Genomic DNA, 23,634 nt, shown 5'->3' with positions numbered 1-23,634 from the left:
AGCAGTGAAGAAATGTCAATAAATTCCTTCCTCCAGATCCTTTCCTTTACTACTAGAGGGTTGAGACTTGCTAGTTCTGTCGCTCTAGTGGTCATTATTGGCCGTCCTGGTGACTGCCTCATGTATGCATCAGGAGCTTGCCCCACTAGCACTGGGTTGCCTTCTCTGCTTGCGCTGCCCCAAGCGGCCAGGGTGGACCCAATTCCCACGCTGTTGCCCTGCACCGCGGCTTGTCCGTTTGCAGGCCCTATTCTGCTGACTTCCCCTGCTGGACATTCCTGCTGCCCCTGATTCAGGCCTAAGTGTGTGCGTCCTGGGTCCATCAGATGGCATGGGAGCACAGACACCCCTCCCTCTGGTTCCAGTTTCTGCTAAGCCCTGACCTTGCATGCCTAAGCCATTGATCAACAAGGGGGAAAATGACTCTAAACATTTATGTACTTTCAAAGGTATGCAGTTTCTATAGAGTGAGGGGGGAAGGGGACCAGGTCGGGAGCTCTTGAGAGATCAGGTCATGGGATCTAATTCATCAGGAGCAAGAGCCCTCATAACACCCAAAGGGGGTCATGCTTCATCATCGGGCAGCTCCTCGTTGGGCTGGTGCTGCAATGCCCAATGGGCCTCTCGGGGGGGCTCTTTGCTGGAGTTCTTTTCAGTTGCCGATGTAAAGAGTGAGATGCTGTGTGGGTGTGATAAGGTGAGTAGATTGCACTGAAGTGGTGCTGTCGGGCCGCGGTGGTGAGCTGGCGGGATCCCTTGTATGGTGGTTACTTGTGTTACTGGGCTGCGGCGTTGAGCTGGCTGGATCCCTTGCATTGTGGTTGCTGGTGCTGCCGGGCCATGGTAGTGAGCTGGCTGGGCAAATCGTATGAAGCAATTCCGGTAATTGTGGTCAGATGTCGTCGATATGGGTCACTCTTGAATGTTGATCTGTGCACTGCCCCCAGATACCAGACGTAACCTGTGCTGGGGCAGCGGTGTGCTTATAACTCTCCCCCCCCCCCCCCACTGTCCACTTCTAGCAAACGGCTGCGTCCCCCTATTGGGGGAGTTTCAAAACATCACCTGGACACCTATGGGGCAGGTATTTTTGTGCCACCTTTGGAGCTCATTCTTGACCTGGGAGAAGTGGGGAGAATCCCCCTTGCTGTTGGGCACTCTGAAGTGACACCCAAGCCAGCTTTTTCGGGTCCCCAGAGGAAGTTATGGTGCTGGCTCGTGAGGCCCCCTTCGGGGACGGCCTCTGCTAAACCCTGAGATTTAAGCAGAGTATTGTACACACAAAAAAAAAACATTGAGCATTGTTTCATGGCTTATGCCTTTTCAGGCACAACTTCAGATGCAGCCCAACTAGAAATTCTACATGCCACAGGTGCAGTCTTCTCAGTTCAGCAAATACATTTCACCTAATTATGTTTCCAAAGACTAATGACACTTGAGAGGTGCCTAATACCTTCTCAAAGCAGTGGCCTCTCCCTGAAGGTATTGCTTGCATTTCACATACTCCCAACATGTCAAACTTGCAACGACCTTAATTTACTAAGAATTAACAAGGGCCAACCCAGTAAAACTGCAGACAAGAACCATTATTATAAACTCCCACTCGTGTTGCAAGAATGTCCAGGCATTAGTGTTGTTGCATAGTAACATCCTCAAAATATGTGGTTAGGGACATGTTTTCCTCAAACAGCATTTACTCTCAGAGTCAAATTCAACTTTAACATTGGTGTTCCTGGGCACAATGCCAACAGTGTATGCAATAAGGTATTCTCTGAAATATTTAACTGGTTTACAATTACAGTCTGAATAATTCCAGCTAACCCAGACCTCAGCACCAGGCAAAACTCACCCCTCCTAGAGGGTTTGGCATAACAAAACTCTAAGACGCTACCACAGAGGAATTAATTTGAAAATCTGACAAATGAACCTCAAGATTGTGTAAAATCTATTTGTATTTTTTTTGCAGTTCATTTGCCTAGATCCCAGAGAATGCAAATATTATGCCCAAGTGATTGGATTGTGGATCAGTGCCAGAATAGCCAGATGAAGACACAGGGGGTAATCTAGAGTTTGGCAGAGCATGCCATGAATAGGAGGCGCACCCATTCACGCCCAACACACAGTTGCCCCACTTTATGAGAGCCAAGGGAGTACTAGGAGGCATATTTACGAGCGTGTTTGCGTGGTGCAAGAGTGAAGCAAACCTTAAGTCAGATTTATGAAGGCACGCAAGGTCACTGGAGTAAGGCGACGCAGAAATTTTACTCTGACCTGGGAAGGCATTCCTTGGGCGTTGCGTGAGTGTTCCCACACAACTCTCATGATTATTGATGCATTCCCAGCTTTACCACTGGGAATGCACCAAAAAGATACACCTTCCCAGGAGAGTCGTAAAGAGGATAAATATCTTTATTTCTCCTCATTACTTCCTCTTTCTATGTATGATGCATTCTGCAGCACACATAGAAAGAGGAAAAGGACTCTCAGGATTGTTTTTGTGCGGGAAGGTGTCCCTTCCTGTAGGCAGGATTGTTTTCCTCTTGTCTTCATTCTTTAAAGATTTTGGGGCATATTTAACAAAAAGTCATGAAACACAGAACAGCAAGGTGACCTTGCTGTGCTGTGTGACAAGGAAAGTTACAAAAGAAAGGGTAAACTCAAATAAGCCACTGGGACCTGGGTGAGACGACAGTCTGAGACGGATGCACTTTTGCGACACGGTCCTGTTTAGAGGTTCAACCAAATCACATTTGCATTCTGCATAAATGGAGCCTTGTAGTTCTCTTGGGCCCAAGTCAATTTATTAATATAAATTACCCTGTTTCCTTGGATGATCCCCAGGGACAGTTTCCATAACAATTTAACCAAGTGCCATTAATCCGCTCTCTATCCTTTGGAGCCCATGGGCCCAACCACAACGTTACCACCATCTGTTTGAGGGTGTTGCTTGATGCCCCATTTTCAGTCCTGAGGAAGACCCAGCTGTAAGGATTCAAGCAGCATACTATATACTTGGGGGTTGAAACGTTGACTGCATTATTGTTATATGCCATCTTGATCAACAGTGTTCTTTCACTGTGATCTTGTATTTCTAAACAAGGCAATGGATTGTCCATCATATAACTGTATGGAACCGCTACTGTCGGAACTTTTGCTGCCTGCCTGGAAGGGGGACTACTGCTCCCATAACTCTTTGGCCCTGCCTGCACCCGACGCCATCTACATCGCGCACGGAGGTGCTTAAAACCAAACACGGCTCCCGCTTCGCGGGAACCGCTACTGTCGGAACTTTTGCTGCCTGCCTGGAAGGGGGACTACTGCTCCCATAACTCTTTGGCCCTGCCTGCACCCGACGCCATCTACATCGCGCACGGAGGCGCTTAAAACCAAACGCGGCTCACGCTTCGCGGGATCCGCTACTGCCGGAACTTTTGCTGCCTGCCTGGAAGGGGGAACATTGCTCCCATAACTCTTTGGCCCTGCCTGCACCCGACGCCATCTACATCGCGCACGGAGGTGCTTAAAACCAAACGTGGCTCCCGCTTCGCGGGAACCGCTACTGTCGGAACTTTTGCTGCCTGCCTGGAAGGGGGACTAATGCTCCCATAACTCTTTGGCCCTGCCTGCACCTGACGCCATCTACATCGCGCACGGAGGCGCTTAAAACCTAACGCGGCTCCCGATTCGTGGGAACCGCTACTGTCGGAACTTTTGCTGCCTGCCTGGAAGGGGGACTACTGCTCCCATAACTCTTTGGCCCTGCCTGCACCCGACGCCATCTACATCGCGCACGGAGGCGCTTAAAACCAAACGCGGCTCCCGCTTCGCGGGAACCGCTACTGTCGGAACTTTTGCTGCCTGCCTGGAAGGGAGACTACTGCTCCCATAACTCTTTGGCCCTGCCTGTACCCGACGCCATCTACATCGCGCACGGAGGCGCTTAAAACCAAACGCGGCTCCCGCTTCGCGGGAACCGCTACTGTCAGAACTTTGGCTGCCTGCCTGGAAGAGGGACTACTGCTCCCATAACTCTTTGGCCCTGCCTGCACCCGACGCCATCTACATCGCGCACGGTGGCGCTTAAAACCAAACGCGGCTCCCGCTTCACGGGAACCGCGCGCGGGCGAGTGCCGGGAGAAGCCCGGGACAAGGGCGGGCCGTCTGTGGCCGTCAGGGGCCAAAGGAGGCAAGGCCGGGCCACGTCCCTTTCCTGTATCCCCGGTGTTTTGCTGGCTTGTGCAGACTCCTGGGTTTACGTGTGGACATCAATGGTCTCGCTTTCCATGCTGCTATTCAGGTTATATTATAACAAGTTGCATTCATGCTTCCCCCTGCTTAAAGTGCACTGTATTGGGGCTGATTTGTCCAAAAGTGGTACCTGTGTGGAAACTGTGATTATGAGGCATTGAAAGCTACATACTTAAGCTTACACAAAAGGGTGGGGTTTGCTACAGGGCTAGTTAGTACTGTATACCCTGAATATGGTTAAATAAAAGAACTCTCAGCTTAGGGTGGAGGGAGGAGTAAAGGGTACCCTTGATGCCTTCATCACAAGAGCTGAGTCGCTGTTAGTACATGAGATCCAGTTGACTGAGCAGAGATTATCACTGGACTCCCTAATAGCAAAGAAACGGTCTTCCCTGGGCAATATAGCCACTTGTCCCATGCCTCGTGGAGGAGCCCATTTAACTCAAGCCATTTTAGTTCATACAACCCAGCCTGACTCCACTGACGTATCAAGCCGACAGGGGGACCTTGAGTTAGTAGGCTCAACTGGGCTGGTCCCCATTAACCAAAATACATCAAAGGGAACGCCCAGTACTGTCGACACTCAGGGGGTTATTCAACACAGAACATCGCAAGGGGAAGACTCGAGGGGGGGCCTAGTGTCCAACTAGCAGTGATGGATGTAGACAACACACGGAGCCCTATCAGGGAAGTAGTCACACGCTCCAAAAGATCTTTAACTTCGGCGGGGCTTCCAGATCCGGGTGGGTTGCACTCATCAGATCGTGCTAGTAAGCCTAGTCGTAGAGGGCCGACAAAGTCCAAGAAAGGAACTAGCAAGAACTCCGAGAGCATAGCATGTTCAATCTGTCATAGTGGAAGAGAGGCGGAAGGGCTTTATGAAATCATCTCAGCGGTTGAGAAAAAAATGGAACAGCTCTTACTCCAATATTTGGGCCCGGTAATGACAATAATCTCCAATCTGGAAGGGAAAATAAGTGGTCTGGTAGACCATGATAGGGGACAGCCACCCGGGAATACCCCACAGGGGAGGGAGGAGGGGTCGGTAGTGGCTGATGGCGGGAGAGAGGATGTAATTAATATTGATCCCGAGCCTAGAGAGCATAGAGAGATCCCCCTGGAGCCAGTAAAGACTAGTAATAGGAATCTGTGTTTTAAGGCCCCGGGCAACATGCGAAGTCCCCTAGACCCTAGGAATAATCGTATGGGACAAAAGGAGCAAGAGAAGGCCTTTAAGATTAGGAGTACTGACTGTGTCCAGAGTACCCCAGGTCTTCAGACACTGGATTTACCTCCGGCATCTTGCCCTTACTCGATAGTGCTAGTAGGCGTGCCTGGACTAAACAAAGACAGTGATGAATCGACCAGCACATTGATAAATAAGGCCTCGCATTGGTTACATAACAATACAGCAGTAAGGAGATTTCAGCATAGGCACATCCTTATGGCTAGGAGGGTGGCTTGGATTGGGGGCAGCAAGAAAAAATTTACAGGTGATTGTGTCATCGTAAATTTTAGGCATCCTGAGTTAGTAAGAGACTTGCTCGATAACCGATATGGGGAGGGTGCAAGTGGGTCTTGCATAAGGATGCTACCCCTGTATTTCTTTTACAGGTATAGCGCACCAGAGTCTGGGCAGAGACTGCAGTGGCCTTGGGTTACCAAGAAAGGTAGGGAGGATACCTCTGGCCACGCATTAAATAGATTTGCCCCTCTCTCTAGTATTTCTGCCCTGGATGAACAAGACTGACTGATGAGAATAGGGAGTGGTGAGATCGAGAAAGAACATGATACCTATCGCAAATCTGGAGATATAAGCCCATTAGGGGCACACAATCTGGAATCAGCAGTTGGTATCTTAGCAGGGCACGAGAGGGAAAATGGCCTTGACCAATCTCCCAAGGAGCTGAGGATGACCTCCTGGAATATCGCAGGACTTGCAGCCAAAATCCAAAACACAGAATGGTTATACCTCATTAAAAAATACCACGTCATTAGCCTCCAGGAAACATGGGAAATGAACAACAGTGTGCCATTCCTGGAGGGATATAAAATGTTTTTTGTCCCGGCCCGTAAATCACCAATGGGCCGTGCCAAGGGCGGCTTAATAACGTATGTGGCATTGACGTTGCAAGGGAGCTGGCAAGATCTGGGGTGGGACTCGGGCTGTCTCCAGGGTATAAGATACTCTAAGAAGGGCTTAAAGCTCATCTTTATAAATTTTTATAATGCAGGACAGTCTTTGTTAAATTTGGCCGAGCTGGAGGAGAGATTGACGGGTTTATATGACATAGGGGATTCAAGCATCCAGCTGATTCTCATGGGGGACTTTAACTGCCATCAGTGCCCTTATCTGAAATGGGAAGGAGGAACCTGGGATGCATGCTCCTCTACCAAGGGATGGCACCCAGAGCACTCTAGAGAGGGCATGGCATTAAGCACAATTCTGGGCAAGTTTGCCTTAGCCTACAAGATGGATTTGATCAACTGTGGGCCGCTCAACACAATAACTCCCTCCTTTAAGGGACGGGGAAGCAACTCAATTATTGATTATATCTTTGTATCAAACGTACTAAAAGGTAGGGTTGGCCATTTTAAGATAGTGCCCAGTGCCTTTAGCGACCATAATCCCCTGGTGTTGTCACTGAGGGACACCAATTTTACCATTAAAGCGGACAAAAGGACTACCGTGGGTCAATATAAGGCAAAGGATCAGGGCAGGAGAATCAGATGGAGCAATATTGATGGGGTAGCACTCCACAGAGCGCTCCTCGCCAATACCAATAGCCAGACATGGAGGTGCCTGGACCCCACTGTAGAGGGGAGCAATCTGATCACAGCGTTTGAGGGCACCGCCCAGCATGTAGATAGCCTCTTGAGGAGTAAAACAAAGATGCAGGCCGATTCTTGCCCCAGATGGTTCGATAAGGATTGCTCAAGGGCCCATAGGAACCTGAAGCTGGCACTCAAAACAGTCCCAAAGGATAGAAGAAAGATCGTTGCCTGTAGGACTTGGTATAAAAAGGCTATTAAATTGCAGAAAATCTCCCTACAATCCCTGGCATGGGAGTCTCTGAGAGAGGCTGCGGAGCGTCGTGATATGAACAGTTTCTGGAGGGTAATAAATGACCCGTGTTTCCAACCCCCAAACAAATCACAAGTGGCGTCCCATATTTTGCCAGATGCATGGGTGGCGCATTTTAAAAGCTTATATAACCGTGGTGAACTAGAGGAGCAGCCAACTTTAGTCACAGGACTTCCCGTCAGTGATTGGGTGTTCATCACGGTAGCCGAGGTCAAACTAGGAATAGAGGGCCTGGTAATGAGAAAGGCGCCAGGGCCGGACGGGATTCCCCCCGATCTATTTAAAAACCAAGCAGACCTCTGGGCCCCCATACTGACTAGGGTATTTAATACAGCTATTGAAGTAGGTATGTCCAGATCTTGGTCCACGGCCGTCATCGTGCCAATTTTTAAAAAGGGAAACAGAAATGATCCGCAGTGCTATCGCCCAATATCCGTTATAGATGTTACGGCGAAAGTCTTGGGGAGAGTCATTTTAAACCGCTTAATGGACTGGGCTGACAAAAACAATATTATTACAGACGTTCAGTATGGGTTCCGAAATGGGCACTCCACGACAGACCAATGTCTCAACCTCTACCACTTGGTGGCAAAGTACACTCAGGCCAGAGTAGGCACTGTGTACCTGGCATTCATGGACCTCTCAGCAGCATTCGACTGCGTTAACAGAAGAAAGCTGTGGGAAATTTTGGGAGCCATGGGTGTGGATTCAGGATTGATACATGTCTTGCGAACGCTTCATTATAACACTACGGCACGGGTCAGATTTACTGACGAGGGGAACCTCACGGAAGACTTCCGGTGCCGGGGTGGGGTGAGGCAAGGATGCATCCTTGCGCCCTTTCTGTTCACGCTATATATAAATGGGCTAGATAAGGCGCTTGGAGCTTTGGAGGCAGACTGTCCCTGCATTGGGAGGAGAAGTATACCCGTCCTCTTATATGCAGAGGACGCGGTCCTCTTGGCGCGCACGGGAAGGAGCTTACAGGCCCTTATTAGTGGATTTGTTAGGTTAATGGCGGATTTGGATCTAGTGCCCAATCTTACAAAGTCATACATTATGGAAGTGGGTAAAACGCCTTCTAAGAACTGTAGCTTCACAATAGGAGCACACAAACTTGAAAAAGTAACATTTTTCAACTATTTGGGGATCTTATTCGACAAAGATCTTAATTTCAAACCACTAGTAAGGCACAAATGTAGCCAACACCCTAGCGCGGTGGGGTCGATTATGAATTATGCGACTAGACTTGGTCGCTGGTCACCTAACGAAATAGTACAACTATATAGCTCGGTATGTTGCGCTAAGACTCTGTATGGGAGCGAGGTGTGGGGTTTTACAGACGTAGGAAAAATCCAACTGGAGGAAAATAAGTTCTTAAGAAGGCTTCTGCAAGTGCCTCAAGGTACCCCTTCCTTCATTGTCCATGAGGAGTTGGGTATTACTTATCTTAGCGAGAGGGCTTGCCTTAAACCCATTATTTGTTGGATAAATATTTGGACAAATCCAGAGGCAAGTCTAAGCAGATTAATTCTGGAGGATTGCATGAGGGGGGGATAAGGGGTCCCAAATACCCTGGCTTAAATATGTAAGGGACGTCCTGAGCAGAACGGGTCAAGAAAAACATTTTAACGAACCATTTACATTAGTTAGCAGAGACAAGGGTATTATAAAGGCAGATTTTATGTGGTACTCAGCTAGGGCTAGAGAGGACAGAGAAGGGCGGAAAATCACAGTAAGATCATATCAGCTTACAAAATCATGCCTGGGCATGGAATTTTATCTTCCAACATGTATAATAAACAGGACAGATTTCTGATGATCAGATTCAGGTTAAATCTCCTGCACCACATCCTGTCAGTCCCAGCGGGTTTTGTAAATGATGTAAGTTCCAAAGGGTGTTGCGGCTGCGATCTAAGATCCCCGCAAGATACCCTCCATTTCGTCCTAATTTGCCCCTTCTATGCTCACCCAAGGTCTCTGTTTTTAAAAACCATCCTAAAACGTTCCGAAATTAGACAGGCTAAAGTGGCTCTTTTATTTCTCAAACTCTCCCCCGACCCTTTCACCTTATTTAGCACTGTACATTTTTTACGATTGGCAGTACAACTAAGAAACACCAGAAGAGTGGATTAACTGTGTCGTACTTATCAAAGGTTGGAAGGGCTTAAAGACCTTTAGGCAGATTTGCCTTGTAATCTAAGTTGTGAGACATTTGTATTTTATAGAGTCCCCCCTTTCATGCTATTGGGGAACCCCTATACGGTTGAACGAGTTGAATATTGCACATAACTGTCCCGTTTTTAAACTGTTTATAGTGCTGGGTTTTTATTACTATTGTATTTATGTGTAATGTGCATATTGGTCCGATTTTTTTTAATGGAAGTGGGACTGTTTATAATATGTATCTTTTATGGATATTTTTAATACCCAAATAAAGATCATTTGATTGATTGAACTGTATGGCTTAAGAAAGCCGTCTTCACTGTAATTATTTTGTGATGCATTTAATGTCACTATCTTTTCTTCACACTTCTCCAACCCTCACTTGATGCATACTACCTCTCCCCCTTCTCTTCTTCCCCGTACGCGGGGCACTTGTTTGGTACAGCTATTTTGAATCATTGATGAAAGCATTCAAGGAGTTCAGCGTGATTAAATAACATTGAACACTATATTCACAGTGTATTAGTGTATTTATGCCTAATTTGTTCTAATCTTGTACGTCTCTAAGAATTGCTCTCCTGGGACCAATTTTCTACTGTACTGTGTGTGACAGGGAAAGGGCAGAAATATGCCATATTTAACATAATAGGACACATTCCTGTATATTCCCAATGCTGGCACACAATGTGCTGCCTAGTGACAACACAGCCACCCTCTACACAATGGTGCAAGGATGCCTGCATTGGAAGCAGGATTGTTTTTCTACAAGAAGGGACACCTTCCTGCACAAAATCAATCCAGTGAGGCATTTTCTTCTTTTTATGTGTGCTGCAGAATGCAGCACACATAGAAAGAGGAAGTAACGAGAGTACATAAAGATATTTTTCCATGTTATGCCTCCCCTGGGAAGGCATACATTCTGATGGATTCCCAGGTTTACCAGTATTGGTAAATTTGAGAATACTTCAGAATCCTTGAGTGGATGCATGGGAACTCCCACGCTCCACCTACAGAACGCATTTTGAGGGCAGAGTAATGCAACACCGTGATCTGCCCTGTGTTGCATTACTCTGGATATATGAACAGCGGCGGCCGGCCCATGAAAACGTGGTGTGCTGGTGGGGAGGGGGCGGGGCAGGGTGGAAGGGAGGGAAATGAAAACATACACGGAAATATGTGCAGTTCAATAAATAAATACCTATTCCGTCATCTGTCGGCTTTCCCACCTGCCGCGTTCTGCCCCACCCCACTGCGCTTACATGCGCCGGCCACCGCTGTGTATGAAAGCCACTCACAGCCATGCAGGGTGGCCATGCATGGCTTAATAAATCAAACTTAAGGGTTGTGTCACTCTTGTACCCCGTTGCGTGTTGCAAAAGCGAAGCGACCCATTGATAAATATGCCCCTTGGTGCTCCAACCCCCGACACTTCCTCTCCTTTTTAAATACCTTTTCTTGCAACATTAGACCCAAAGTGCAGTTCATTTTCTCAGCCTCAGGCTACACCACAGATTTCAGGACTTAAGCTCCATGCTTCCCTCAGAATTTGTGAATGAAAGTGATTCTCAGGGACCAGAACACAAACTTTCCTCTCTAATAACAGAAATGTTTTTTTTTTTTTTAACAGAAATTCTATTTTAGGCAGGCCGATACTTTATTTCAGCCGCTGCGTAGCTTTCAAAGCAGCCATCAGTGCTGTGCCTGTATTCAGGGGTGGGGCATTGTGGTCACGCCTCACTTGTGATAGGATGACCACATGTCCCAGATTTCCCCAGACAGTCCTGGTTTTAAGAGGACTGTCTCAGCGTCCCGACATTTTTCCTAATTATGAAGAAATGTCCAGGTTTTTTAGGACAAAGACAAAGTCATCTTGCGAAGCTGAAATGAAACTTATACTCTCCATTCAAGAGATGCCCGTAAATTGGGGCTGATTACGATTGCAGAAGGACCACCACCGCCAGCCATCCGGTGGCGGTCCCTCGGCCATCCGACCACGATTTTCCCCCGCTACATTACGTTGGCGGGGGAATTGCTTTTGGATTGCGGCGGACGCAAAGACCGTCCGCCACAGAACCACCACAGGCAATCCTTCCGATTGCCTGGTGGAGCGGTCTGCATCGGTAAAATGGTGCCAATGCCTAGCAGACACCGTCCGCCAAATTACGATGCCAGCCAGCCTTTCCGTGCGGTTCAACCGCTATTGAAATTCCTGGTAGAGATTGGTTTCGGGGGCCCGTTGCGGGCCCCCCTTGTGTTGGGGGGAGGTGTGGGTGCACTGGGGGTACCCATTGTACCACCTTACATTTCACGGCTCCACGTGGCAGGCACCGTATGGTGCCTGCCACGTAATGCAGTGAAATGCACAACATGCTATTTTAACATCGCAGCGGGTGCTACTGTCAGCAGCACCCTTAGCAATGTTAAAATGCAGGATCTGACTGCCATGGTGGTGGTCGCATCCTAATCCTGTGTGCGGGACCGCCTCATGTATTGTGGACAGTCCCGGTCACCACCACGATGGCGGACGGACTCCAGTCCGACCGCCATCATAATTGGCTCAATTAAGAAGTGCAATTTAAATTCAAAAACCGAGTTAATGTCATGTGACCCTCATCACTGCTTTTTATCAGCTTGTATAAAGGAACTTAGAGGCTGCCTGCTATTGCCTGAATAAAGATGGTTACGAAGGAAGGTGGTGTGGCTTGATTTGCATGGTCCTGAAGTGGATGGCAAGTTCATTTGGAATATGAAGGAGAACAACGCGCCACAACAGGCTCTGGTCCGATAGGCTCAGGCGTCCTGCAGCATTGCTTTTCTTTTGGAATATATATATATATATATCTCAGTCAGTCAGTCAAAAAGCTTTATTATCGGTTAAAAACCATAAAAGCGAAGAATACATAATTACATAAGACAACCAATTGATCACCAATGAGCAGCAATACAAAGTGTACATGATTAAACAATACACCTAGAACAATAAATAGTATTTGAAATAATAAAAGCAGATAAAAACAGGCCACTCAGAGTGGTATTAAAATTCCCTAGTAAATGCAGAAGGGTACTGACAGTTAAACAGTTAGTGCAGCTTTCTCCGTAAGTTTGGCTCCTCTAGAGCACCACATAGAGAACAAAAATCTGGAGGTCGCAAACACAGTCAACAGGGTAGAGTCATATTTCAGCAATCTAAACACAACCCTGTAATCCCTGAAGCCCCTGGACTTGCATAACTGTAAGATCCATTTGGCTCTATCCGTGGAGTATGAGGGGCAGAATAGCACAACGTGCAGATCGGTCTCTTCAGCATATTCACACCCCGGACATAGGCTAGATGCATAATGAGCCATTGACCACTTGTTTGTTACTGCCCTCACTGGGAGAGATCCATGTCTAAATTGGACATACAATTTCTTCGCCAATGGGTGCTGAATGTCATCCAAGAGTTTCTCAAATTGGTACCTGTCCTTGACTTCGAGAAAGCTACTGGACAACGTACCCAACGATGGTCTTAGTGCCATCTGTTCCAATCGGAAATAGTTGAGTGCTTTGACCAGCGCCCTCTTGGGAGTCGTAACAGAGGAGAGTGCGGGGGCAAGCCACAGATCTCTCTTCCCCAGGGCCAGGCATAGATCTTTAACATGCTTTAACCAATGGATTTTTCCCACACCCCTTAGCGTCAATAGATGACTAAGTTCCTCCTGATAACTTAAGAGCTCAGATGTGGACCAAAGTCTCTTCCAGTACAATAGAGGACAGTTAGGGATAACTTCATGTATGGGGACCAGACCTAAGTCAAGGCGTAGCGGGATCAGCGGTGTGCTCTGTGGGAGTCTCAGTAGATGCCTTATCAATCAATCAATCAATCAAAGACATTTATAGAGCGCACTACATACCCGTAGGGTCTCAAGGCGCTTAGGGGGGGGGTGCCGTTACTGCTCGAACAGCCAGGTCTTGAGCTTCTTCCTGAAGGAGAGGTGGTCTTGGGTCAGGCGCAGGTCGGTCGGGAGGGAGTTCCAGGTCTTGGCGGCCAGGTAGGAGAAGGACCTTCCTCCTGTTGTCGCTCTACGGATGCGTGGGACGGCGGCGAGGGCGTGGCTGGTAGATCGGAGGTGGCGTTTGGGAGCGTAGAAGTTGATTCGGTTGTTGAGGTAGCTCGGGCCTTGATCGTGTAGGGCTTTGTGTGCGTGGGTGAGGAGACGGAAGGTGATTCTCTTGTTGACGGGGAGCCAATGCAGGTCTCTCAGGTGTCCGGAGATGTGGCTGTTACGTGGGATGTCGAGGATGAGTCTGGCTGATGCGTTCTGGATCCGCTGGAGTCTCTTCTGGAGCTTGGCGGTGGTTCCGGCGTAGAGGGCGTTGCCGTAGTCCAGTCGGCTGGTGACGAGGGCCTGGGTGACGGTCTTCCTGGTCTCCGTAGGGATCCACCAGAAGATCTTCCGTAGCATGCGCAGGATGTTGAAGCACGCCGAGGAGACGGCGTTGACTTGCTTGGTCATGGAGAGGGAGGAGTCCAGGATGAAGCCCAGGTTGCGTGCGTGGTTAGTCGGCTTGGGTGCGGTGCCCAGGGCGGGGGGCCACCAGGAGTCGTCCCAGGCGGTGGGCGTGGAGCCCAGGATGAGGACCTCCGTCTTGTCTGAGTTCAGTTTCAGGCGGCTGGTCGTCATCCACTCGGCTACCTCCTTCATCCCTTCGTGTAGGTTGGCTCTGGCGGCGGTGGGGTCGTTGGTCAGGGAGAGGATCAGCTGGGTGTCGTCGGCGTAGGAGATTATGTTGAGGTTGTGTTGGCGTGCGATGGCCGCGAGGGGGCTCATGTAGACGTTGAAGAGGGTAGGGCTCAGCGAGGATCCTTGAGGGACGCCGCAGATGACTTCGGTGGCTTCTGACTTGTACGGTGGTAGGCGGACTCTCTGTGTTCTTCCGTCGAGGAAGGAGACGATCCATTCCAGTGCCTTCTCCTGGATTCCGACGTTGCTGAGGCGTTGCACTAGGGTGCGGTGGCAGACAGTGTCGAAGGCCGCGGAGAGGTCTAGGAGGATGAGGGCCGCTGTTTCTCCGTTGTCCATCAGGGCTCGGATGTCGTCGGTGGCGGCGATGAGGGCGGTCTCGGTGCTGTGGTTGGCTCGGAAGCCGGACTGCGAGGGGTCGAGGGATCCGTTCGTCTCGAGGAAGGCGGCCAGCTGTTTGTTGACGGTCTTCTCGATGACTTTGGCTGGAAACGGGAGGAGCGAGATTGGGCGGTAATTCTTGAGTTCGGTGGGGTCTGCTGTAGGTTTCTTGAGAAGAGCGCTGAGTTCGGCGTGCTTCCAGCTCTCGGGGAAGGTGGCGGTGTCGAAGGAGGTGTTGATGATGTCCCGCAGGTGGGGTGCGATGACAGCGTCGGCCTTGTTGAAGACGTGGTGAGGGCAGGGGTCGGTCGGCGATCCGGAGTGGACGGAGTTCATCATGCGGACGGTGTCTTCGGTGCTGATCGGAGTCCAGGCTCGGAGGGCGGCGGTGGGCGGCGTGGCTGTGGTCGTGGCGTGCGTCGGTTGGGTGCTGAAGCTGTTGTGTATGTCCGCGATCTTGTTGTGGAAGTAGGAGGCGAGGGAGTTGCAGAGGTCTTGCGAAGGGGTGATGTCGTTGTTTCCGGCGTTGGGGTTGGAGAGCTCTTTCACGATGTTGAAGAGTTCCTTGCAGTTGTGTGCGTTGTTGTCCAGCCGGTCCTTGAATGCAGTTTTCTTGGCGGCACGGATCAGTTGGTGGTGCTTCCGGGTGGCGAGTTTGAGGGTGGTCTTGTTGTCCGGTGTAGGTTCCTTTCTCCAGACTTTCTCGAGGGCTCGGCAGTTCTTCTTGGAGCTCTTGAGTTCGTCGGTGAACCATGGGGCTTTCTTGCTGCCGGGTCTGCTGGGCGGGGTCCTCAGCGGGGCGAGTTCGTCCGCGCAGTTGCTGATCCACTTCGTGAGGTTGTCGGCGGCCTGGCTGGGGTTCGCTGAGCTGGCAGGAGGGTGCTGGCTCAGGGAAGCGGCGAGCTGGTCGGCTGTGATCTTGTTCCAGCTTCTACGGGCAACCTGTTGCTGGTGGTGGTGGATCGTCGTTCTTTCAAAGGTGAAGTGTACGCAGCTGTGGTCCGTCCAGTGGAGTTCTGTGGCGTGGCTGAAGGCGATGTCTTTGCTGGATGAGAAGACGGCGTCGAGTGTGTGTCCGGCGAGGTGGGTGGGGGTGCTCACCAGTTGCTTCAGCCCAAGGTTGGCGAGGTTGTCGAGCAGGGTGCTGGTGTTGCGGTCGTTGTTGTTCTCCAGGTGGAAGTTGAGGTCCCCCAGGAGGATGTAGTCGGCGGAGGGGAGGGCATGCGGGCTGACGAAGTCGGCGATGTCCCCGCTGAATTGAGTGCGTGGTCCCGGGGGTCGGTAGATCAGGGTGCCTCTGAGGGTGGTCTTCGGGTCGGTGTGGATCTGGAAGTGCAGGTGTTCGGCGGTGGTTAGGGTGTTGTCGGTGCTAGTCGTGATTCGGATGGTGTTCCTGTGGATGATGGCGATGCCTCCTCCCATCTGGTTGGCGGTGCGGTCCCTCCGGGTGATCTTGTAGCCCACTGGGATGGCGACGGCGATGTCGGGCGCTGAAGAGGCGTTCATCCAGGTCTCCGTGATGAAGGCAACGTCAGGGGCTGTGGCGTCTAGGAGGTTCCAGAGTTCGGTGGCGTGTCTGTGGACGGAGCGGGTGTTGAGCAGGATGCACTTGAGGTGTTTGCTGCTGGTGTTCTGCTTGGCAGTTGCTGGTGCCGGGCAGGTCCGGATGCAGGTGAACTTGCAGGCGTGGCAGCTGAAGGGTCCGTGGGTGTGCTTCGGAGTCGCTCGGTAGCATCCCTGGGTCCCGCCGGTGTTGAGTGCGATGAGTGTTGCGGCGTCGTAGGACTGTCGGGTCGTCTTCCGTCGGTGGGGTCCAGGGGTCCTGGCACTGGGCGCGGTCCAGGCGCGGACGGGCGTAGACGGGCTTGCCTTTGGCGTGCCTTCGGCGCACAATCGGCGCGCCCGCTGCGCGTGACCGCTGCGCGTTTGCACGGTCGCCATATATGGCGAAGTGCGCGGGGGGGCGGAGCAGCTGGGAGGCGGGGAGGGTACAGAAGGCAAAAGGGGCGGGGTTAGCGGCTGTGGCGGGAAGCGGGGAGCGGGGAGGGAGGACGGAGGGGCCAAACGAAGCAAGCAATACAGAAGGCAAAAAGCAAGTTACAGGGAGACAGGCAACAAAACACAATACAGAGCAGCAAATACGAAGGGGGCTGGTCAGGCGGTCACGAAACACGCCGCTGGAAGGCAGGGGGCGTGGTCACGCGGCGGAGGCTCGGCTAGCGAGGCAGCGAGGCAGAAGGCGGGGAAGACGCACGCAGCAGCTGGTGGCCGTGCGGCGCGGGGGTGTCCTAGAGCTAGGTCACACTCACCTGCGTCGCACGGTCGCCATATATGGCCAAGTGCGCGGGGGGGCGGAGCAGCTGGGAGGCGGGAGCGGGGAGGGTACAGAAGGCAAAAGGGGCGGGGTTAGCGGCTGTGGCGGGAAGCGGGGAGCGGGGAGGGAGGACGGAGGGGCCAAACGAAGCAAGCAATACAGAAGGCAAAAAGCAAGTTACAGGGAAACAGGCAACAAAACACAATACAGAGCAGCAAATACGAAGAGGGCTGGTCAGGCGGTCACGGAACACGCCGCTGGAAGGCAGGGGGCGTGGTCACGCGACGAAGGCTCGGCTAGCGAGGCAGTGAGGCAGAAGGCAGGGAAGACGCACGCAGCAGCTGGTGGCCGTGCGGCGCGGGGGTGTCCTAGAGCTAGGTCACACTCACCTGCGTCGCACGGTCGCCATATATGGCCAAGTGCGCGGGGGGGCGGAGCAGCTGGGAGGCGGGAGCGGGGAGGGTACAGAAGGCAAAAGGGGTGGGGTTAGCGGCTGTGGCGGGAAGCGGGGAGCGGGGAGGGAGGATGGAGGGGCCAAACGAAGCAAGCAATACAGAAGGCAAAAAGCAAGTTACAGGGAGACAGGCAACAAAACACAATACAGAGCAGCAAATACGAAGGGGGCTGGTCAGGCGGTCACGGAACACGCCGCTGGAAGGCAGGGGGCGTGGTCACGCGGCGGAGGCTCGGCTAGCGAGGCAGCGAGGCAGAAGGCGGGGAAGACGCACGCAGCAGCTGGTGGCCGTGCGGCGCGGGGGTGTCCTAGAGCTAGGTCTTATGAAACTATTCTCAGAGGTAGAGAGCGGGGAGGCATTGGCGTGGCCCCATAGCTCTACACCGTAGAGCGCCCCACCTTTTGCTTGTGCTTTATAGATTTCTACGGGAGGTCCCACAATTTTGGATGTGCACTCATTATGTACCTTTAGAATACCTCCTGCTGCTTGGGCCAGCTTCATATTTGCCTTGGCTATATGGGTCACCCATTCCATCTTGTCATTCAGTGTTACCCCTAAATATTCAAAAGTAGAGACTCTTTCGAGGACCGTGCCATCCATGTGGGGAAGGGGACAGTTGGGCAATTTAGAGTTAAAAACCATAAATTTGGTTTTGGACAGGTTGATCTCCAGGTTTCTTAGTCTGCAAAAGGAGCAGAAAGCCTACACCTGTACACATATATATATCTTTATTCGCACACTCACACATATTTACAATTACATGAGTATGCAAAAATCGGGACAGGCGGGACATAAAAGTAACATGAAATGCTTTAGTCCTATTTTTATGTCTGACCTATCCCGGTTTTTGCTTCTCAATATCTGGTCACCCTAGCTTGTGATGAGTTGTTACAAGCAAATGGTTACCTAACCAGGGCCGTAGCTTCAGGGGGGTGTTTGGGGTGTTACACACCACAATAAATTTATTTTCTGATGAATAGTTGAGTACAAGTGCTTTCAGTCCGGTATGGTGAGGTGTCTGTCAGATCTCACCTGGGATTTTTGAATGCACACTGACAAAAACACACACTCTCTCTCATCTCGGTTTTGAATGTCCTCAAAAATGTTACAATCTGCATTCTACTCCCTTTCCACAGCGCCTTACACCCCTCTCATGTGTGTAGTATCCGGCTGGATACAGTCTAGTGTTCCATTGTGCCTGTAACCCACACTGAACACCCACCCACCACAGGCGTCACCAGTCAGGTGACCCTGACAATAAAAGGGGCCGAGCGCACGTGCTCCTGGCCAGTTTACCGCACCAGTGATCCTGTGTCTGTGTCCATCCCTTATCTGCATGCGGGCCTGAGGGCCCAATCTCCACATTGGCGACGAGGCGGGTACTCTACCCCGCGTGCGCAGCCCCCGTCTGCGCCACGAAGCAAACAAAATAAAGAGGGAGAGAGGAATGCCCCCAGGGAGGACACCCCTCTGCAAGAAGGTGCAACGCGCCGAGAAGCCTGCAGGGCGAGGCGGAGCCCGCAGCATGTCCTGTGGCGGCTGGGTGCCCACCCCGAGTCTGCCGCCGTGACCCCCGCGTGAGAAGCGCCACGAAGACAAGCGGACCGATCGGAGCCCACCCGCATCGGCCGCGACCCTGCAGGAGGAGGTCGGGTGCCCACCCCGACCCCGTCGACCCTGCCGCTGTGCCCAGAGGTGCCCGTAAGGAAGGAAAGCCGAGCGGAGCCCACCCGCCGTCGGCCACGACCCCCACACAGAGACTGCACCACGCGGAGCCCACCCGCGGGAAGGAGGAGACCCGTTGACCAGAGGTGAGCCCCAGATGCGAGGAAGGCCAGCGGGAGCCCTCCCCGCGTCCGAAATGGAGGAGGGGATCCCTGCGAGTGTGGCATGACGGGTGCCCACCCCGCATCATCGGCGACAGCACCCGCAGTAAAGCGCAACTGCACCAACACCCTCCTCCCCGCCGCGTAGCATAGAGAAGGTGAGGCTGCGGCGGCGGGTGAGTTTAAAGCTAAAAGCCTACCGGGATTCGGGAGGCGGTGCGGTGATTCTGGCGAGAGGGCAACGGCAGCCTGTGAGGCGTCTTAGCGTGAGCAGCAGTCCGGGGTAGTGCCCCGCCCCCTGGGACATTCCATGCGTGGCCGGTAACCACGCGAAAGACAGACCACGCTGTGGGGCCGCAGTGAGGACAGAGCAGGACGGGCAGCCTGCGAGGGTCTCCCTCCCCGTTTGCAGGTACGAGGGAGATAACGGCCGGCCGGCCCCGCCCCCAGCAAAGCAAACGGGCTGCCAGTAGCAGTGTGTGTCCCCGCGCAGCCAGGGAAGCGCGAGGGACCCAGTTACTCAGCCCCCACCCTCCCCAAGGAGAGCAAAGCACAGGCAGCGGAAGGCCAGCGGCGCGGTGAAGCGCGAGGTGCCCCAGGCGGGAGCCACCCAGAACTCAGGAGAGGAGTGAGGGCTGCTGAGCCCATAATTAAGTACAGGTGCACCGAGAGGAACAAACGCTCACCAGCATCAGCACACACAGTGTAGATGAGGAGGAAAAACGAAATGCCTTACCACTCACTTTGGCTGCATGAGTCCTGTGCTGTGTACCCAGGAGTGAGGCTCTGATCCCAGCGTCAAAGCTGCACGGAGGCCCAGCTGCTAATTAGGAAAAGCCCAGAGAGTTGGCGGAAAGACTGCCGGTGCCTGGAAAAGTGCTCCCCTGCCACCCAGTGGACACTGGTGGTACTGCAGCAATGCAGGAATAAACAAGCCTGCAGCAAGCCAAGGAGATCCAGCAGCCACAGGAGCCTGGCCGATGGAGGCGCAAGGAAGAAGTAGGAAGACACGAGCGCGCAAAAGGGAGCCCTGAACACAGCAAGAACGAAGTGCGGCGGCACCTGGTGGCCACAGGTTGTCGCAGCAGCAGGAAAAGACAAGAGCGTCACCAGAAAGACAAAAGGCGGTTCAGGGACCCAGCACCAAGCAAGTGAGCAACAGAACTGGGACAGCGGCTCCAGCTCCAGGAGTGCAAGCACTGGAGAGAGTTCGCAGTAAGGGAGTCCGACGAAGCAACCAAAGGGCGCAGGCAGGAGCGCGCTGAAGCACTGACCCAGCGAGGGAAGAAGCCGACCAACAAGATGGTCGCAAGTAGGAAGAGGCCGACCAACAAGATGGTCGCAAGGAGGAAGAGGCCGACCACCCAGATGGTCGCGCGAAGGTTGCCGACCACCCAGATGGTCGCGCGAAGGTTGCCGACCACCCAGATGGTCGCGCGAAGGTTGCCGACCACCCAGATGGTCGCAAGGAGGACGACGCCGACCACCAAGATGGTCGCGAGGAGGACGACGCCGACCACCAGATGGTCGCAAGGAGGATGCAGACCTACAAGAGGTCGGAGAGCACACTGACCTGCCAAGAGGTCAGAGCCGGAGAGAAGAGTAAGACCGAGCCGGAGAGAAGAGGCAGTCCGAGGGGACGTCAATGAAGAGGACCCCATGAGAGGGCCATAAAGAGGACCAGGAGGAGTAGGAAAAGAGGTCCAGTAACATCACTCGACATCAGAAGCAACTACGAGACAGAAGGTCGCGACGACCGGTCCAGTCACAGAGTGAAAGGAAGACAGTGTCCTAGTGGCGGGACAAGACCAGAGGGAAACGCGTAGAGTGCACGCTACACGAAGAAGCCTGGTAAGGACGAGCAAGAAGGCAGGAAGACTGGATCACGTCGCAATGAAAGGAAAAGGAAGACAGATCCTGAGTGGCACGACGCCACGACGAAGGAGGAAGAGAAGAGGAAAGGAGAAGAGCAAAGAGGTGTGCGGGACAAATCAATACACACACCAGAAGGGGAACACCCGAAGAGGAAAGGAGAAGAGCACAGAGGTGTGCGTGACAGATCAACACACACACCAGAAGGAGAACACCCGAAGAGGAAAGGAGAAGAGCACAGAGGTGTGCGTGACAGATCAACACACACACCAGAAGGAGTACCCGAAGAGGGGAGTGAGAAGGTGCATGGACAGTCAGACTCAGTACCTGGGAAAACCATCTGCACCCCTGGGAGTATGCGTCGATGCGCAAACCCGCAGGTCACCCGGGGACGACAGAAGCGAGCAGGCCGGTCCGTTGGTAACAACCACCTCTGGGAAGTCACGGAAACAGGACCGTGGACATCCAAGGGGCAGAGGCCTCAGGGACACCGGTGGCAGCGGATCCCCAAGACGAGAGATGGACTGTTGAAGCTGGCTCTGGAGCTCCTGGGAGAACAAAGGCAGAGCGCCAAGGACCAAGTGCCAACAACACCCTTTCCAGGCGGAACTTCGGACACGGAAAGAGGACCCGTAGCGACTCCCCCAACACGAGTGGAGCCACAAGGCGGCGGTCCACCGGTCCAGTGGAAACCTGGCAACAAAGGGCCTCCGGGTCGTCCAGTGAGAGGGGACACTCACGAGAGAGGGGTATCCGTGAGAGGGATATCCTGCAACGGGGAGTCCTGGAAGAAGACAACTACTCAACTACTAGTCGGAGGAAACACCTCTACCAGGGCGCCCAGCGGAAAATCGAACAAACAGTGGTCCACCACCATTCCACCCACACTTCCACCGATGGCGGTACTAGAAAGAGATTGTGAGGCGCACTTCCACGATGTAAGTCCAAAAGAACACATCCGTAGAGCCCTCAGACATCGTGCCAAGGAGACAGAGTGGTCCCGGCTGTCAGAACACCCTCGCCGGCAGTTGACCATCAGCCAAGAGACTACGTGGAAGTCCTGATCACCAATTTATGGTTTGTTTGGAACTTGTGTTTTCTCCCACAGGTTCGGACTTCATTTTGGTTTAACTTTCATTAAAGTTTGGGAGGGATGTAGTATCCGGCTGGATACAGTCTAGTGTTCCATTGTGCCTGTAACCCACACTGAACACCCACCCACCACAGGCGTCACCAGTCAGGTGACCCTGACAATAAAAGGGGCCGAGCGCACGTGCTCCTGGCCAGTTTACCGCACCAGTGATCCTGTGTCTGTGTCCATCCCTTATCTGCATGCGGGCCTGAGGGCCCAATCTCCACAATGTGATTGTTGGGAAGCATGAAGCTCATAGCCCCCCCCCCCCCTCTTCTATCTTACTGACTAAAGTACTCTCACTGGACATAACTGTCTTGTTACTGGAGGTCAGAAGGCACCTACAATTAGAGATTCAATTTAGGCTATCGATAGTGAAATAGCGGTGGTGCGTATCGCACTTCATCATATATAGTTTTGTAAATGTCGCTCACTCTTCACTACACAACACATTCAAAGAAAACTCAGGCAGAAAGCGGTACTCTGCCGTCAGACTTACCCGAGAACAGTATTCGGGGAGATTTTTGAAATCCGCCTGCAGAATGTTCCCAAGAAAGGGCAGGGAGGTGGGTCCGGGTGGGTAGCGGCCCCAGCTCCTCCGGCGCTTCATGAAGTCATAAAGCAGAGCAAAGACGGCGAAGAAGAGGGCCAACATCGTCAGGAAGGTACCCGAGGGCAGGAGGGGCCAGGGCGCAGAGAACAGACCCATCCTTGCTACCTCTAGCTCGCTATCAAAAGTGCACTGTCTGTTTCTTCGTTCCACCCTCCCCGTTCTGTGTTTTAAATTATAATGCTTGTTTATGAAAGCGGTGTATGCGCCAGCATACCGGCACAGTGTCCTCCCGCTGCCCGCCTCTCTCCTTTTTGCTTCTATTCTCTCTGGCAATGCCTTCTTTACCGGTGCCTGCCTCCCCTCTCTCCTCTTTGCCGCACGTCCACAATTTTATCCCTTCCACTCGCATTTACTAGTTCCGCCCAGTTATGAAGTTTCTGAATGTCAGACTCCTGTCTGCCCTTCCTCTTCTGTCTCCTCCCAGTATTATGTAGTTTACACCTGTTACTTTGCTCCCCCCCCCCCCCCCCCCCCGACACTTATCTTCCCCTCTTATTGGCCACAAAAGGAAGGAGGTGGAGTAGTGCAGACCGGCTAAATGAGTGAAAGTTTGTGGCAGGACCTGAGGCTGGCTTGCCAAGGCACTAAAAAAAGGCAATAAGCTTGTATTTAATATAATGTTGCTGACCCAGGGTCGAAGTGCATTTAAAAAAGGATGGGGCATGTGATACTGAGATATGTGTCATTGGAAAGCGTCACGTGACTCCATCAATTAAAGCCAATGCCAGCTTCCACCCACCCTTTACATTGACAGATTGACCAGCTGCGCACATTTACATTTCTTTCGGGGAAGCAGGATCCCTGGCAAGAAGGTTTGT

At 52.3% G+C, this 23,634-nt stretch overlaps 1 pseudogene across 1 annotated transcript in view; it reads right to left on the bottom strand.

Moving 5' to 3' along the window:
* Positions 1-23,126, bottom strand: part of LOC146833567 (cytochrome P450 2D15-like) — a 450,055-nt pseudogene extending 426,929 nt beyond the window's left edge. The window contains exon 1 of the transcript XR_014960252.1: positions 22,703-23,126. The product of XR_014960252.1 is annotated as a cytochrome P450 2D15-like (transcript). The remainder of the gene's footprint in view (positions 1-22,702) is intronic.
* Positions 23,127-23,634: the final 508 nt, after the last annotated feature.

Source organism: Triturus cristatus, chromosome 4_2 (genome assembly GCF_964204655.1).
Source record: "Triturus cristatus chromosome 4_2, aTriCri1.1, whole genome shotgun sequence".
Classification (NCBI taxonomy): Eukaryota; Metazoa; Chordata; class Amphibia; order Caudata; family Salamandridae; genus Triturus; species Triturus cristatus.
The sequence above is the reverse complement of the archived record's forward strand: the minus strand, read 5'-3'. Positions and strand labels throughout refer to the sequence as shown.